Genomic DNA, 18,462 nt, shown 5'->3' with positions numbered 1-18,462 from the left:
ACACACATGTCTAGGCAATACAAGGGCACATAATATCATTAAACATTAATATATTGTGTTTTATGACTTCATTATTTCATAATAAATTTCAATTATAATTCATACATTCATTTGATCATTTATATGATTACAATTCACATCAATTATCCTTTTTATACCATTGTACTCAAAATACTTCTCCTTTCTACAATAATGAGAACTAATGTCTCATTCATACATTAATATGGTTCACATGTACCATTGTATTCAAAACATTTTTCCTTTTCTCATTTATACATTCAAGAATCTACTTATGTAATTGCAAATTTTATATTTCAAGTTGAGTTATTAATATTTTATGAATTCCATTTGTGATGGGCAATAAGCCCTAACTATCTATTCATATCAATTAGGTGACTTATTTTTCATGTTTCAAGTAATCCATAAATATTTCATGGATTTCAAATTTATGGCCTTAATTTCTTTTTAACAATTTTGACTAGGATGCATAGTCACATTTGTCATACAATTCTAAGCATTTAAGCTTAAAATTGGTTCTAGGTCTTCATCTTAATTTACTAATCATTTTGATTACTATTCACCTTACTAGTCAACCAAAATGTTGACTTTTTATACTTAATGGATATATTAATTCTAATTACACCAAGATCCCATATTTTGAGTTTTACATTTGCTAGTATTAATTGCCAATTGCAATTTAAAGTCCCCTAAATGCATTTTTAATTTCACATTTGAATTTCAAGTTTTGGTGTCACTATTCACCTCATTGGTCAACAAAAATATTGACTTTTGGATAGAAAATAGGTACATTGGTTTTGACACTCCAAACATACCACATTTTGCATTTAAAACTTGTTGGAAGTGATCACCATTACCATTTCTAAGCCTAACACTAAGTGGCAGAATTTTCAGTTTTTGTACCATAAGTTTACTGTTCTATTAGGGACTGTTACAGTGGAAATTTGAGGAAATGGTAAACATGAAAGTTGTTCCTTATTTTGACTAGTTGAATTTCCTTTTTTGAATCACTCCATTTGGAGTTTTGTAGCTCCAGATATGGTCCAAAAACCACAGTTGGCCGGATTTCAGTTCTGCAGAATTTACCAAATCTACAGTACCATGAACAATGACAGTGACTGCCATTTTGATTAAGTTCTGGTCATAATTTGGGGTAGGTTTCTTCATGAAAGTTGTTTTTCTATGTCTTAAATTTTTTTTGTAAAAATTTTAGGTCAATTGACCATTTCTACAGCGAGTTATGGCCAAATGAGCGATCGCTTCATTTGGTCATTTTGCGCTTCGGGTCGTATCCGGATTGGGGCCAACTTTTGGTCCTCTTGCTTTGGTCTTTTGGGCATGGTTTCTTCAGAAAAAATGTGCCATTATAAGTCTAATTTCATGTCCAATTGGCCAAACACCAATTGGACCTACACAGCCAAAGTTATGGCTGTCTAAGTGGGCTGAAATCTCAGCCACCCTGCTGCACTCACTAGGCAGCATACTCATTCACTTTGCCATGCATTAGTTCACTTCAAATTATAATTAACTTGCCTCAAATGGTCACTAATTGACCATTAGAATGTCCATTAATCATTTCATAAGCCAAGTCCAATTTTTTCACTCCCAAAACCCTAATTTTCCCTTTCAATTCACCCATACACCTAGTTAAGCACTTTCATTCATTCTATATGTGTACATACACCTTAAACATAATCTCTAATTCATTTTAAGTCCATTAAAACCATAAAAAACACTCCATCATTGTTCCTTCCTTCGGGCTGCCGAAATTCATGGTGGACATACACATATATTTGGTTCATTTAATTCACAAATTCTTACCTATTTCAAGTTTCTAACATAGAAATAAAGGGTTTAAGGTATATATGTGCACTAACCTCTTGTAGGGCAGATTTTCCCAAGCTCAAACTTCTTTTTCTTTCCTTTTCTAGGCTGCCAAACACTTTCCCAAGATGAGTGGACAAGTTTTAATGAAGAGAAGAAGGGATTTTATGGTGGGGAGTGAAGGGAATCAAGCTTGAGACAAGAGCTTCAATGGAGGTCTCTTTGTTTTTTTCTTTCTCTTTCTTTCTTATTCCAGCCCGTATGAAGAAGGAAACTGCTGGTTTCCTTTGTTTTTTTATCTCATTTTAAGTCATTTTTATCTCTTTTTATTGGTTTGTCAAATGGTGATTGGAGGGGGCTTTTAAATGACATCATCATATGTCATAATTAAGCATTTTCCTTCATTTTCTTTTCTTCTTTTCTCTACTCATTTTCAATTCAATTTTTAGTAATGTTTATTCATATTTTATGTCATATTAATTATTTACTCAACTGGACAAGTCGACCAAAAATCACCTCTGAAGACGAAATGACCAAAATGCCCTCCGTTTGGCTTAAAGGGTCAAAATTGTCTGTACCGATTGAAAAATTTTTCTAAATATTTTCTTTGCATTCTAATGCCATAGGAACCTCAATGACTCTTCTCTGGAGTCCCAAAAATTATTTTATGAATTTTTCCCTGGGTCTAGGGCTCCTCGTTGCGAGAACCGCAACTTCCCTCTCGTTACCCATCGCTTGGGCACCGGCTCGTTTAACTTGGTTGTATTTTATTTCTAAAATTTTTACTAAATTTTTCTTATTAATATTTGAGTTATTTATGGTTCCTCACTTTAGTTTAAATATTTTTCCAAATGTTCTAGCTGTCCGGACCGACACCGGTCACCGGAACAGTAGAATGTACGTAATTCCTACAATGAGGGTGTTACAATTCTTCCCCTCTAATTTAAATTTCGTCCTCGAAATTTACTGGGTATTTTGGATTCTGAGATAATTCTTTTACCTTTCTATTACTCCATCTGTCTACTTCTTTTGTATATATGGTACTATTTAGTTTTTTTTTTTTTTTGAATCTATTATTATACACTTAGGCATATCATAAAGGAAATACTTTACCTCAAATTCACATCTGGGGCTTCTTGTTCCTCTCCGACTTGGGTAACATTTGGAAGTGGTGTTACTGTTGTACTTGGTCCTTCCACGACCTCTGTCTGGGTCCGTGGTAAATTCTTCTTAGGACAATCTTTCAGACGATGGCCTATGGCCCCACATCTATAACAGGCTCCAATCAATCTCCTACATTCACCTTTATGCCACTTTTTACAATGGCCACATTTTCTTGCTAATCTTGGCGCACTCACTACTTGTGTTTCTGGTTGATCTCTTCTAGGTCTAGATCTCCTACTTTGATCAGATGTCTGACTTAACTGTTCTCTCGGCCTCTTATTACTAGATTGTCCAAATTTCCTCTTTTGCTGATCACCACTCCTCTTTTGTTCCTCTTTATGAACACAGCTAATATATTTCTTTCTGAACTCTATCAGAAAGAATTCCCAAGTTACGTCGGCTGGTTGCACTACCTTGGTTACAACATCCCACCACCGATATGCAGCTTCTTGTAACAATGAAACTGCACACTCCAAACTTTGTTCTAGTGTGCAATGGAGCTGCTGCAAGACTCTTCTAGTTCTTTCTAACCAATACTCAGCAGCTGAAGAATCGTCTTCCTTTCTACCATTAAAATCTACAGCTCCATACTTCCTAATTTTTCCTAGAGGTGATTTTCGCTGAGGCAGTGCTGGAATAACCCCAGTCATCTGTTGAAAGAATTCAGTCATCTGCTCAAACAAGGCCTGTTGGGGTTGTACAGGCACCTCTTGCACTGGTGGAGCAGGATTTCCCCAATTTCCAATATCACTCCCAGTCGGGATACGGCTTACTACTTCTTCTTCTATTGCCCTCTGCGATTCTGAGTCCATACCTTAACCTAAAATAACCAAGAAAATAGATCTGCATTAGTGTCACCTCGACTCATATGAATGCAATGCATGTCATGCACACAATCTTATTCTATCTGTCTATGCCTAGGAAAGCCTAAACCGCGCTCTGATACCAATAAATGTGACACCCCTTACCCGTCTACAGTATATCCGGGTAAGATATGTCACACGGTGTACCGGCACACTCTATTTTTTTCCTTAATTATTTTTTTTTTGTCATAGTTTTGAATATAGTTTATGGAATATAATTTATTTAAGCCATTTATCAAAATTATTATTTATTTGAGGTTCCGAAAATTTTAAAGAATATCCGGCGGAGTACTGGCTAAAAATGGAGAAAACAGTTCTTCGGAACCTGTGAAAAACACTTCCAATATTTATATCTCATCACTCTCAAACTCCAATATCAAATCTCAACATTTTTCAATTTCATTTCTCAATCATTCATCTCATAATTCACATCTCATTCATATAACTCAATTTCATAATCATTTCCATACATTTCCATTCGTACTTAATTCATATGTAAACATTCTCAATTTACATAAGCAAAATTTTCAAATTTCCTTAATTTACATAATTTACAAAATAATTACAAAATTTCATAATTTACATGATATACAAATTAATTACAATTTGCTAATTTATATTACAATATAAGAAATAATTAACATACACAAAATACATGATATGCTTAATGTGAGCCCTATCTACATACATTGCTGAGGAGGTGACAACCTTTGTCACTCTGCAGATCTGAACTCTCAAAATTTCCATTCAAACGTCCAGTGGTTTCTAGCTTCAGTACCTGCGCGAGGAAACAATTCCATCGCGCTAAGCATTGCTGCTTAGTGGTGCAATAATATAACAAGGAAATAATATACAAATAAAGATAGAAATAAAACATCATTCAAATAATTAAGATCTATTTATACTTCACATGCGGTTTCTAAAATTTAATATGTTTTATCCTAATTTAGTCTTCTTTGGAAGTGTTTATTTCGCCAATGTACAGTAATAATGTACAAGAAAAAAAAATGATCTGAAAATAATAAATTTATGCTTATATTATTATATAAGTCTCATTTGCAATATTTATTTATTTTATAATTTTCTTTGCTAATCTTTTAGTATTTTCCCAATACTTGCTAGGTTGTCTCAGATTATCTCATAATAAGTAAATTTTAATATCTGTCCAGTTCATTTCGATTCTTTCTAATAAATAACTATTCTAATTTATTTTAGGTCATCTTACTCATTTATTTTATTTAATTTCTAATATTTTAAATTGCTAATATTCTTAACTTATCTTAATAAATTTCACTGCCCAAGTAACCTATGACAGGCTGACTAAACTGGATAACGGATCGTTGGCACTGGACACCTTGGTGCCTCGGGCCGTCATACCATAGGACGCAGAACGTCAACCACGTATGCAGTCAGTATGGCTAGAAAGCCATGATAACACATAATCGGGCGTAGAAGCCATGAATGTTGGCATAATGCCATGAATGCGGGCATAAAGCCATGAATACGGGCATAAAGCCATGAATACAGGCATAAAGCCTTTCGCAGTATTGCTAAAACAATACCCTATTGGCATGCCAAACTATCCAATCTGACACATATGTCTAAGCAATACAAGGGCACATAATATCATTAAACATTAATATATTGTGTTTTATGACTTCATTATTTCATAATAAATTTCAATTATAATTCATACATTTATTTGATCATTTATATGATCACAATTCACATCAATTATCCTTTTTATACCATTGTACTCAAAATACTTCTCCTTTCTACAATAATGAGAACTAATGTCTCATTCATACATTAATATGGTTCACATGTACCATTGTATTCAAAACATTTTTCCTTTTCTCATTTATACATTCAAGAATCTACTTATGTAATTGCAAATTTTATATTTCAAGTTGAGTTATTAATATTTTATGAATTCCATTTGTGATGGGCATATAAGCCCTAACTATCTATTCATATCAATTAGGTGACTTATTTTTCATGTTTCAAGTAATCCATAAATATTTCATGGATTTCAAATTTATGGCCTTAATTTCTTTTTAACAATTTTGACTAGGATGCATAGTCCACATTTGTCATACAATTCTAAGCATTTAAGCCTAGAATTGGTTATAGGTCTTCATTTTAATTTACTAATCATTTTGATTACTATTCACCTTACTAGTCAACCAAAATGTTGACTTTTTTATACTTAATGGATATATTAATTCTAATTACACTAAGATCCCACATTTTGAGTTTTACATTTGCTAGTATTAATTGCCAATTGCAATTTAAAGTCCCCTAAATGCATTTCTAATTTCACATTTGAATTTCAAGTTTTGGTGTCACTATTCACCTCATTTGTCAACAAAAATGTTGACTTTTGGATAGAAAATAGGTACATTGGTTTTGACACTCCAAACATACCACATTTTGCATTTAAAACTTGTTGGAAGTGATCACCATTACCATTTCTAAGCCTAACACTAAGTGGCAGAATTTTCAATTTTTGTACCATAAGTTTACTGTTCTATTAAGGACTGTTACAGTGGAAATTTAAGGAAATGGTAAACATGAAAGTTGTTCCTTATTTTGACTAGTTGAATTTCCTTTTTTGAATCATTCCATTTGGAGTTTTGTAGCTCCAGATATGGTCTAAAAACCACAGCTGGCCGGATTTTAATTCTGCAGAATTTACCAAATCTACAGTACCATGAACAGTGAAAGTGACTGCCATTTTGATTAAGTTCTGGTCATAATATGGGGTAGGTTTCTTCATGAAAATTGTTTTTCTATGTCTTAACTTATTGCTGTAAAGATTTCAGGTCAATTGACCATTTCTACAGTGAGTTATGGCCAAATGAACAGTTACTATTCATTTGGTCATTTTGCAGTTTCTGGGTGTAGGGTATCCGGATTGGGGCCAACTTTTGGTCCTCTTGCTTTGGTCTTATGGGCATGGTTTCTTCAGTAAAAATGTGCCATTATAAGTCTAGTTTCATGTCCAATTGGCCAAACACCAATTGGACCTACACAGCCAAAGTTATGGCTGTCTAATTGGGCTGAAATCTCAGCCACCCTGCTGCACTCACTAGGCAGCATACTCATTCACTTTGCCATGCATTAGTTCACTTCAAATTATAATTAACTTGCCTCAAATGGTCACTAATTGACCATTAGAATGTCCATTAATCATTTCATAAGCCAAGTCCAATTTTTCACTCCCAAAACCCTAATTTTCCCTTTCAATTCACCCATACACCTAGTTAAGCACTTTCATTCATTCTATATGTGTACATACACCTTAAACATAATCTCTAATTCATTTTAAGTCCATTAAAACCATAAAAAACACTCCATCATTGTTCCTTCCTTAGGGCTGCCGAAATTCATACACATATATTTGGTTCATTTAATTCACAAATTCTTACCTATTTCAAGTTTCTAACATAGAAATAAAGGGTTTAAGGTATATATGTGCACTAACCTCTTGTAGGGCAGATTTTCCCAAGCTCAAACTTCTTTTTCTTTCCTTTTCTAGGCTGCCAAATACTTTCCCAAGATGAGTGGACAAGTTTTAATGAAGAGAAGAAGGGATTTTATGGTGGGGAGTGAAGGGAATCAAGCTTGAGACAAGAGCTTCAATGGAGGTCCCTTTGTTTTTTTCTTTCTCTTTCTTTCTTATTCCAGCCCGTATGAAGAAGGAAACTGCTGGTTTCCTTTGTTTTTTTTTCTCATTTTAAGTCATTTTTATCTCTTTTTATTGGTTTGTCAAATGGTGATTGGAGGGGGCTTTTAAATGACATCATCATATGTCATAATTAAGCATTTTCCTTCATTTTCTTTTCTTCTTTTCTCTACTCATTTTCAATTCAATTTTTAGTAATGTTTATTCATATTTTATATCATATTAATTATTTACTCAACTGGACAAGTCGGCCAAAAATTACCTCTGAAGGCGAAATGACAAAAATGCCCTCCGTTTGGCTTAACGGGTCAAAATTGTCTGTACCGATTGAAAAATTTTTCTAAATATTTTCTTGGCATTCTAATGCCATAGGAACCTCAATGACTCTTCTCTGGAGTCCCAAAAATTATTTTATGAATTTTTTCCCAGGTCTAGGGCTCCTCGTTGCGAGAACCGCAGCTTCCCTCTGGTTACCCATCGCTTGGGCACCGGCTCGTTTAACTTGGTTGTATTTTATTTCTAAAATTTTTACTAAATTTTTCTTATTATTATTTGAGTTATTTATGGTTCCTCACTTTAGTTTAAATATTTTTTCCAAACGTTCTAGCTGTACGGACCGACATCGGTCACAGGAACAGTAGAATGTATGTAATTGCTACAATGAGGGTGCTACATTATGACCAAATGAATAAACACTGTTCATTTGGTTATTTTGCCCAGGTAGAATGCAAGTCACTCGGATTAGGGCAATTTTTAGGCCAACTTAGTTTAGTTTTCTGGAAAGGGTTTCTCCATGAAAGTGGTGCCATTATGTGTCTAGTTTCATATCCAATTGGTCTTACACCAATTGAACCTCTACAACTCCATTTATAATTGCCCAAACCTGCCAGACTCATGCCCAGTCCTGCAGGTCAGCCAAGGCAGCTCACCCATACATAAATGCCAAGCCTCAACTCACTTCAATTCCTTATCATACACATTCAAATGGTCACTAATTGACCATTACAAGGTTAATGAACTATCACATGAGCAAACCCTAATGTTGTTCAAGTGTCCACATTTTCAAGGTTTATTCATGCATCACACTTGCATTTCACTTACTCTTATATGTTCAATCACTCATCTCATGCTATGGGCAGCTCATAAACACTTTACTTCAAGTAAATTCATCAAACCCTAACCATCCCTAGGCTGCCCAAATTGTAGGGATGAATATACATAAGTTTTATTTTATTTTTCTTACACTTTTCCACTTATCTCATGCCAATAAACATGAATTAAGTAAAAGAGATAAGAGATTGGACACTAACCTCTTTGAGCAGAATTTCTAGGTAACAAAACTTCAATCCTTTCTCTTCTTTTTGCTACAAATAGCTTCTCCAAGATGTGGGAATGATTTTTAGTGAAGTGAGTTTAGGGTTTTGTGGAGAGGAAGGTTAGGAAAATCAAGCTTTAAAAGAGAAAATGGAGAGAAAGCTTCTTGGCTATGGTGGACTGGAAATGAGGAAGAAGAGTGTAGTTTTTTCATTTCAATTTTCTGCCCATTTGACTCATTTTAAATGGTTTATGGACATGTGTCACAATGTGATTGGGTGAGAGTGCTTAGTGACATAAGCATGAGGTCAAAATTGCAATTTTAATTCATTTTCTTTTCTTTTCTTTGCTACTCATTTTCAATTCAATTTTTTGCAATATTTATTCACATTTTATGTCATAATAATTATTTACTTAACTAGACAAGTTGGCCAAAAATCACCTCTAAAGGCGAAATGACCAAAATGCCCTCCGTTTGGCTTAACAGACTAAAATTGTCTGTATCGATTGAAATTTTTTTTCTAAGAATTTTCTTGGCATTCTAATGCCATAGGAACCTCAATGACCCTTCTTTAGAGTCCCAAAAATTATTTTATGAATTTTCCCCTAGGTCTAGGGCTCCTAGTTGCGAGAACCGCAACTTCCTACTAGGTTACCCATCACTTGGGCACCGGCTCATTTAACTTGGTTGTATTTTATTTCTCAAATTTTTTTCTAAATTTTTATTATTAATATTTGAGTTAATTATGGCTCCTCTCTTTAGTTTAAATATTTTTCTAGACGTTCTAGCTGTCCGGCCAACACTGGTCACCGGAACAGTAGAATGTACGGAATTGCTACAGGGAGGGTGTTACAGATAGGGCTCATTTTAAGCATATTTTCTAATCTATACACTATAATTACTGCTTATATTGTAATGTGAATTAGTAACTGTAATTTCATTTGTCTATCCTGTACTTGATAAATTTATGTGCTTAATTGGCAAATTTGTATAAGTTAATGAAATATAAGAATTCTGATATTTGAGTTGAATATCTAATCATAATGATTTTGAATTAGATTGAGTTTGAGAAATTTTGAGACTGAATTTGAATTTGAGAAACTGTTGAGAATGCTTTGAGATAATCTGAGTTATGAATTTGAGTATATATTGAAATTATTTTTGGCAGGTTTAGAAGAACTGTTAGTCCAAATTATAGCCGACACTCTGCCGGATTATCATTAAAATTTTTGAAATTTTCAAATTAGTTAGATTTTGATAAAAGTAAAAATAGCTTAAACCTTAAATAAAGTTTTTGAATAAATAAATCAAGAACTGTAATGAAATCAGATAAGATCAGGTGCTCCGGTACGCCGTGTAGCACGCCTTGCTCGGCTATACTATAGACGGGCGAGGGGTGTTACACTATGTGACATTTCATACTCGGCCATACTATAGACGGGTAAGGGTGTCACAATTTCAAACATGCACAATTTGTTTAATTTCTTTCAAATTCATACTCAAATTACACTCCTAATGATGCCTACACAAAATTTAAAAGATTTAATTGACACTAACCTTGTTGTGTGCCAACCCAAGCTTGACAAACTCCTTTATTTTCACTTTTTTTTTGCTGGCCAAGTATTGCACTAATGGTGAAGACCAATTTTTATGGAGGGATGATAGGGTTTTATGGTGGGATGAAAGGGGAAATCAAGCTCACAAGGAGCTTTAATGGAGGTTAACAGAGAAGAGAGAGAGAAAATGAAGGCTGCCGAAAATGGAGAACAAAGTGAGCAAAATTTGTGTTTCATTTTTTACTCATTTTCGCTTTTTTTAATGTATTTAATGGTGTTGTTAAATGATGTGTAACACCCTCCCCATAGCAACTCCGTACATTCTACTATTCCAGTGACCAGTGTCGGTCCGGACAACTAGAACGTCCGGAACAATATTTAAACTAAAGTAAGGAACCATAATTAACTCAAATATTACTAAGAAAAATTTAAGAAAAATTTAAGAAATAAAATACAGCCAAGTTAAATAAGCCGGTGCCCTAGCGTTGGGTAACTTAGTGGAAAGTTGCGATTCTCGCAACTAGGAGCCCTAGGTCCAAGAGAAAATTCATAAAATAATTTTTAGGACTCCAGAGAAAGGTCATTGAGGTTTTTATGGCATTAGAATGCCAAAAAATACTTAGAAAAAATTTTCAATCGGTACAGACAATTTTAGTCTGTTAAGCCAAACGGAGGGCATTTTGGTCATTTCGCCTTCAAAGGTGATTTTTGGCCGACTTGTCTAGTTAAGTAAATAATTATTATGACACAAAATGTGAATAAATATTGTTAAAAATTAAATTGAAATTGAGCAGAAAAGAAAAGAAAAAGAAAATAGAATTAAATTAGATTTATGACATAGGATGACATCATTAAAAAGCTTCCCACCAATTAGAAATTGACAAGCCAATTAAAATGAGATAAATACAACTAAAATGAAGTAAAAAACAAACACAATTTCTACAATTCTCTTCCCATTTCAGCCGTGTTCCTTCATGTCACTCCTTCCACCATTGTTGATCAAACTTCTCACTAGAATTCCTTGATAAACCACCATAAGATTTTAATCTTGCTTCACAAAACCTCTTCCTCACACCTTAAACAACATCTAGCTAGCAAAAAGAAGAAGGAAAAAGGGAGATTTGGGAACTTGGAAGAGAGATCAATTGAGGTTAGTGACCAATCTCCTCCCTTTCTTGTTTAATTCATGTTTAATGCCATGAGATAAGTGGAAATAATAAGAAAAACAAAATAAAATTTATGTATATTCGTCCCTACAATTTTGGCAGCTTAGGGATGGTTAGGGTTTGATGAATTTTCTTGAAGCAAAGGGTTTATGAGCTGCCCTTGACATGAGATAAGTGATTGAACATTTAAGTCCAAGTGTAAGGCAAGTGTAATGCATAAATGGAACTTGAAAACTTGGACATTTAAACAATATTAGGATTTGCTCATGTAATGGTTCATTAACCTTGTAATGGTCAATTAGTGACCATTTGAATGTGCATGATGAGGAAATGAAGTGAGTTAAGGCTTGGCATTTGTGTATGGGTGAGCTGCCTTGGCTGACCTGCAGCACTGAGCATGAGTCCAGCAGGTTTGGGCAGTTATAAATGGAATTGTAGAGGTTCAATTGGTGTAAGGCCAATTTGACATGAAACTAGACACATAATGGCACAACTTTGGTATAGAAACCTTGCTCAGAAAACCAAACCAAGTTGACCTAAAAATTGCCCTAATCTGGGTGATCTACATTCTGCCTGGGCAAAATGACCAAATGAATAGTGTTTATTCATTTGGTCATAACTCAATGTAGAAAGGTCCAATTGACCTGAAATTTTACCAGCAGAAAGCTGAGACATAGACCTATAACTTTCATGAGGAACACAAATCTAAATTCTGATCATAACCTAGTCAAATTGCTAACTAAACTTAGGTTACCAAATCTGGCAGAACCAGTTTTGCCCAGAATTTTGGATTCTATCCAATTCGGCCTATTATGGTGTTTAGGTCATAACTTAAGCTACAAAACTCCAAATGGAGTGATTTGAAAAAGAAAATGTAACTAGACAAAATAAGAAATTACTTTCATTAAGACAATTTTGCCAAATTCCTACTGTATAAATGACCAATGGAATAGTAAATATAAGGCTTAAAATATGAAAATTTTGAATAACTAATACTAAGCTTAGAAATGGTATTGGCAACCAATACCAACAATTTTAGAATGCAAAATGTTGTATGTTGGGAGTATTAGAACCAATGCACCTATTGTTTATGCAAAAGTCAATAATTTTAGTTGACTAATGAAATGAATAGTAACACCTAAACTTAAATTTCAAGAATTATACAATTTAAAAGTGTAACATGCCCTAGTACCCTTAGTAAGATTGGTTTGGATAGGTTGGCATGCCAATAGGGTTCGGTTAGCAGTACTGCACATGGCATTATGTCATTCTATGATTTCATGGCTTTTAGCCATTCTGACATTATGTTGATACTTGGCCTTGTGCCTAATGTTATTATAGCTTATTAGCTGTTCTCTTGCACACTGGGAGATACATATGTGACCGATGGTGTGATTGCCTGAGGTACTAGATACCCAGTGCCAGTTTACCGGTTTATCCAGTCCAGTCATCTAATATAGGTTACTTGGGCAACCAAAAATGAAAGTGAACAAATTTAATGAAATAATGAATAGAACAGGTACATAATAAATAAAATTACTAATAATGATAAAAAAAAATTGTCTGCATAAGACATCAAAACATGCACTGCATATTTACTTTCTATTATTTCTTTTTATTTTATTATTGGCACCACTAAGTATCATTGCTTAGCGCGTTGCTTTTTGCCATGCATAGGTTCTGGAGAGACCGACCGACAGCCCAGTAGACCACAGACTGGGTGAGACCTTATGCAGCTCTGCATAGTATCCGTGTCACCTCACCGTCATCAGTGCATTGGTAGGACACTAGGTTTTATTTTGGTATTTTGTAATTATCTTTTATTTTCTCATATATAATTGAAACTTATGTAATGTATTTTAGTATTAATGTAAATAGTGGAGATTGTGTTTATGAATGAAAAAGTGAATATTTATTTATGACTTTTACATAAATATCATATGAGATGAATGAATGAGAAATGAAAATATTGTTGAAAAATATTAAGACTTTGTTGATGAAATGGAGTTTGGGATTGATTGAAAACATATAGGAAGTGTTTTTCACAGGTTCCGAAGAACTGTTTTAACGATTTTTAGCTGGCACTCAGCCGAATTTTCAATAAAATTTGCAGAACCTCAAATAAATTATAATTTCAATAAACGACTTAAATGAATTATACTTTACTTCATAATTATGAAAGAAATAAATTAGGAAGAATAAAAATGATTAAAATAAAATAGGGTGTTCCGGTACACTGTGTGACATATCTTACTCAACTATACTGTAGACGGGTAAGAGGTGTCACATTTAGTGGTATCAGAGCACGGTTTAGGCGTTTCTGGGCCTAGATTGAGTCCATACCATCCATTACATTTGTAAGAGTAGAGGTGACACTAATGCAAATCTGTTTGTCTTTGTTATTTTGAATAGGATATGGACCATACATCACAGAGGGCAGTTGAGGAGGAAGTGGAGAGTCATGCTCCACCTGCAGTAGCTGAGACTGGGGGTAGGGGAGAACCTACTTCACCAGCTCCAGCAGAGCCTGCTCAGCCTCCACAGGCCATGTTCTAGTAAATGGCCGAATTCTTCAGACAAATGGTTGGGGTAATGCCACCACTACCACCACCTCCACAGCAGAAATCCCACCTAGAAAGATTGAGAAAATTAGGAGCAGTGGATTTCTTTGGCAAGAGAAAAGATGATTCTGTTGCAACCGAAAATTGGTTGAACAGAACAGGAAGGGTTTTAAAACAACTCCACTGCACTCCAAAGAAAAATCTAGAAGCTGTTGTATCTTTGTTGCAAGATGATGCCTACCAATGGTGGGATATAGTGTCTAGTGAAGTGCAGCCAGAAGTAATAACTTGGGACTTCTTCCTCTCAGAATTCAAGAAGAAATATGTGGGTAGTGTATACCTAGAAGAGAGTAGAAGAGAGAAGAAGAGAGTTCATTAATCTGAGGCAGAGACAGCTGACAGTGGCTGAGTATGAAAAGGAATTTTTCAGACTGAGACACTACGAAAGGGAGATAGTCCCTAATAAAGCCGAAAGGTGTAAGAGATTTGACGAGGGATTAAATGACAATATAAAGATTATGAGTACTACCTTGGGAATCACAAACTTCACCAAGTTAGTGGAAGCTACATTAAAAGTTGAGAAAGTTACAATAAGTGAGCAGACTAGAAGGGAGAGACAGCAGAAGAGGGGCCCGAGTCAGTCTAGTTCATCTCCTGCACCTGGGAAGAAGTTCAAAGGTCCACCTGCACAAAGTTCAAGTCAACTACAAGGTCAGGGTCAGTCCCAGGGGCCCAGGCCACAATTCACCCCTAGGAGAGGTCAGTCCACACCATCAGTGGGCAGCTCTCCAGGGACGGGGTTCAGGGGACCAGCTCCAGCATCTTCTGCATGTCCGCATTACCTGAAATGGCATAAGGGGGAGTGTTGGAGAGTAACTGGTGCCTGCTTAAGGTGTGGGTCGACAGAGCATCAGTTGAGGAATTGTCCATGCAGAACTGCTATAGCTGCTCCAACACAAGTAGACAGACCTGCTCTTGCACCATAAAAGGGTAGGAAATCTGGCAAATCTAAGGCAGTGGGACCATCACAGAGACCTGTATCTGAGCCAGCAGAGAGGCCTGAGGTCAGACCACCTGCCAGGTCCTATGCCATGAGAGCTCAGGAGGAGCAAGATGCCCCAAACGTCATCAGGAGTACGTTCTCCCTCTACAATACATCTGTGCATGCATTGGTGGATCCAGGATCCACTCATTCCACTCATTCATACATCTGCATCAACCTACCTGTAGAAAGGGGGATATTAGTAGGGGAGAGTGACCAAGACATTCTAGTCACTAATCCATTGGGCCACAGTGTAGTGGTGAACAAAGTATACAAGGGTTGCCCGTTAAGGATTCAGGGGTATGAATTCTTGGCAGACCTAATTGAGTTGCCTTTCCATGAGTTTGACGTGATTTTGAGAATGGACTGGTTGTCACGTCATCAGGCAATGGTTGATTGTAAGTTTAAGAGGATCTCATTGAAAACTCCTGAGGGTAATGAGATTACAGTTGTGAGGGTAAGGACAGATTTTTTGTCCAATGTCATCTCAGCCATAGTTGCAAGAAAATTGATGAGAAAAGGCTGTGAAGCCTACCTAGCACATGTGGTGGATACTAGGCAGGCTAAGCCATATCTGTGTGACATACCCATAGTAAGAGACTTCCCAAATGTGTTCCCTGAAGAATTGTCTGGCTTGCCACTAGAAAGGGAAGTCGAATTTGCTATTGAGATACTGCCGGGTACAGCACCAATCTCTATTGCTCCTTATAGGATGGCACCCATAGAATTGAAAGAACTGAAAATCCAGTTACAGGAGTTACTGCATAAGGGGTTCATACGCCCCAGTGTGTCATCATGGGGAGCTCCAGTGCTGTTTGTAAAAAAGAAGGATGGGACTTTGAGGTTATGCATCGATTACCAACAGTTGAATAAAGTAACTGTGAAGAACAAATATCCGTTGCCTAGAATTGATGATCTGTTTGATTAGTTAAAGGGAGCAGGAGTATTTTCCAAAATTGATCTCAAATCAGGGTATCATCAGTTGAGGATGAAAGATGCAGATGTGCCAAAGACTGCATTCAGGACTCAGTATGGGCATTATGAGTTTTTGGTGATGCCCTTTGGCCTAACAAATGCACCAGTAGCATTCATGGACCTTATGAACCGTATCTTCCATCCATACCTAGATCAGTTCGTAGTGGTCTTTATTGATGATATTTTGGTGTATTCCAAGACCAGGGAAGAACATGATGAGCATTTGATGATTGTTCTGCAAACCCGGAGAGAAAAGAAGCTGTATGCTAAGTTGTCCAAGTGTGACTTCTGGTTGAATGAGATTGCATTTCTTGGACACATAGTGTCAGCTGATGGGATTAGAGTGGATACCAAGAAAATAGAAGCAGTGATGGAATGGAAGCCTCCTAGAAATACAACTGAGGTTAGAAGTTTCTTTGGGTTAGTTGGGTATTACAAAAGATTTGTGAAGGGATTTTCTTTAATAGCTGCTCCAATGACCAAGTTGTTACATAAGAATGTCAGATTTGACTGGAATGACTAGTGTCAAACCAGTTTTGAAAAGTTGAAGGCTATGTTGACAGAGGCACCAGTGTTAACACAGCCAGTGTCGGGAAAAAACTTTGTGGTCTACAGTTATGCCTCTCATAATGGGTTAGGGTGTATATTGATGCAAGAGGGGAAGGTGGTCGCTTATGCTTCCAGGCAGCTAAGGCCACATGAACATAATTACCCTACCCATGATCTAGAACTTGCAGCAATTATCTTCGCACTGAAGATATGGAGGCACTACTTGTATGGTGAAAAGTGCTACATTTACACAGGCCACAAAAGTCTGAAATACTTGCCAACCCAAAAGGAGCTCAACCTTAGACAGAGGCGATGGATTGAGTTCCTGAAGAACTATGATTGTGTAATTGACTATCATCCTGGGAAGGCAAATGTAGTTACTAATGCTTTGAGCAGAAAATCCATCACAGCTTTAAGATCATTGAATGCCCATCTATCTTTGGCTCGAGATGGAGCTATTTTGGCTAAGTTGCAAGTGAGACCAAACCTGCTATAGCAGATTTTAGATGGGCAGAAGGTAGATGAGAAACTAAAGGCTATTATGAGCAAAATCCTAGAAGGGAAAAAAACTGACTATGAAGTGAAAACAGATGGGTGTCTGTACTACAAAGGAAGATTATGTGTACCAGATGATGGGAAATTAAAGACCAGTATTCTAAAACAGGCACACACCAGTGTTTATGCTATGCACCCGGGAAGTATAAAAATGTATCATGATCTGAAGCTTCAGTATTGGTGGCCTGGTGTGAAGAAGGACATAGCTAACTATGTGACTAAATGCTTGACATGCCAGCAAGTCAAGGCAGAACATCAAGTTCCATCAGGTTTGCTACAGCCAATACGCATACCTGAATGGAAATGGGATCGGGTCACCATGGATTTTGTAAGTGGTCTACCTCTCACCCAGAAGAAGCATGATGCAGTATGGGTGATAGTAGATAGATTGACGAAGTCAGCACACTTTTTGCCAGTTAGGACTGACTACTCATTGGAGAAGTTAGCAGAATTGTATATCAGTGAGATAGTTAGACTGCATGGAATTTCACTTTCCATCATATCTGATCGAGACCCAAGGTTTACATCGAGATTTTGGAAAAAATTGCATGAATCCTTGGGTACACAACTCCACTACAGCACAGCTTTCCATCCTCAGACGGATGAGCAATCAGAAAAAGTAATTCAGGTAAATAATTGAAACCCATTGAACTAATACAAATATTGAACTGAAATGATAATAATAATATGAAATATAAGGCAGGTCCTTAAGGATATGCTGAGGAGTTGTGTCATTGAGTTTGAGGGAAGTTGGGATAGATACCTCCCACTGGCAGAATTCGCATACAACAATAGCTACCAAACTAGCATCCAAATGGCCCTGTATGAAGCACTTTATGGGAGGAAATGTATAACTCCAGTGTGCTGGACTGAATTGGGTGAAGATAAATTGGTAGGGCCAGACCTGGTGAAACAGACTAAGGAAAAGGTAAAGCTAATCAAAGCCAATCTGAAGGTTGCCTCAGACAGACAAAAATCCTATCCTGACCTGAAGAGAAAAGAAATAGAATATGCGGTTGGCGACAAAGTGTTCCTTAAGGTGTCACCGTGGAAGAAGGTACTGAGGTTTGGAAGAAAAGGTAAGTTAAGCCCTAGGTTCATTGGCCCATATAAAGTATTGAACGTGTGGGTCCAGTGACCTACAAGCTAGCTTTACCACCAGAGCTGGACAAATCCATAATGTGTT

Source organism: Hevea brasiliensis, chromosome 6 (assembly GCF_030052815.1).
Source record: "Hevea brasiliensis isolate MT/VB/25A 57/8 chromosome 6, ASM3005281v1, whole genome shotgun sequence".
Taxonomy (NCBI): domain Eukaryota; kingdom Viridiplantae; phylum Streptophyta; class Magnoliopsida; order Malpighiales; family Euphorbiaceae; genus Hevea; species Hevea brasiliensis.
This window is presented reverse-complemented; position numbering follows the sequence as displayed.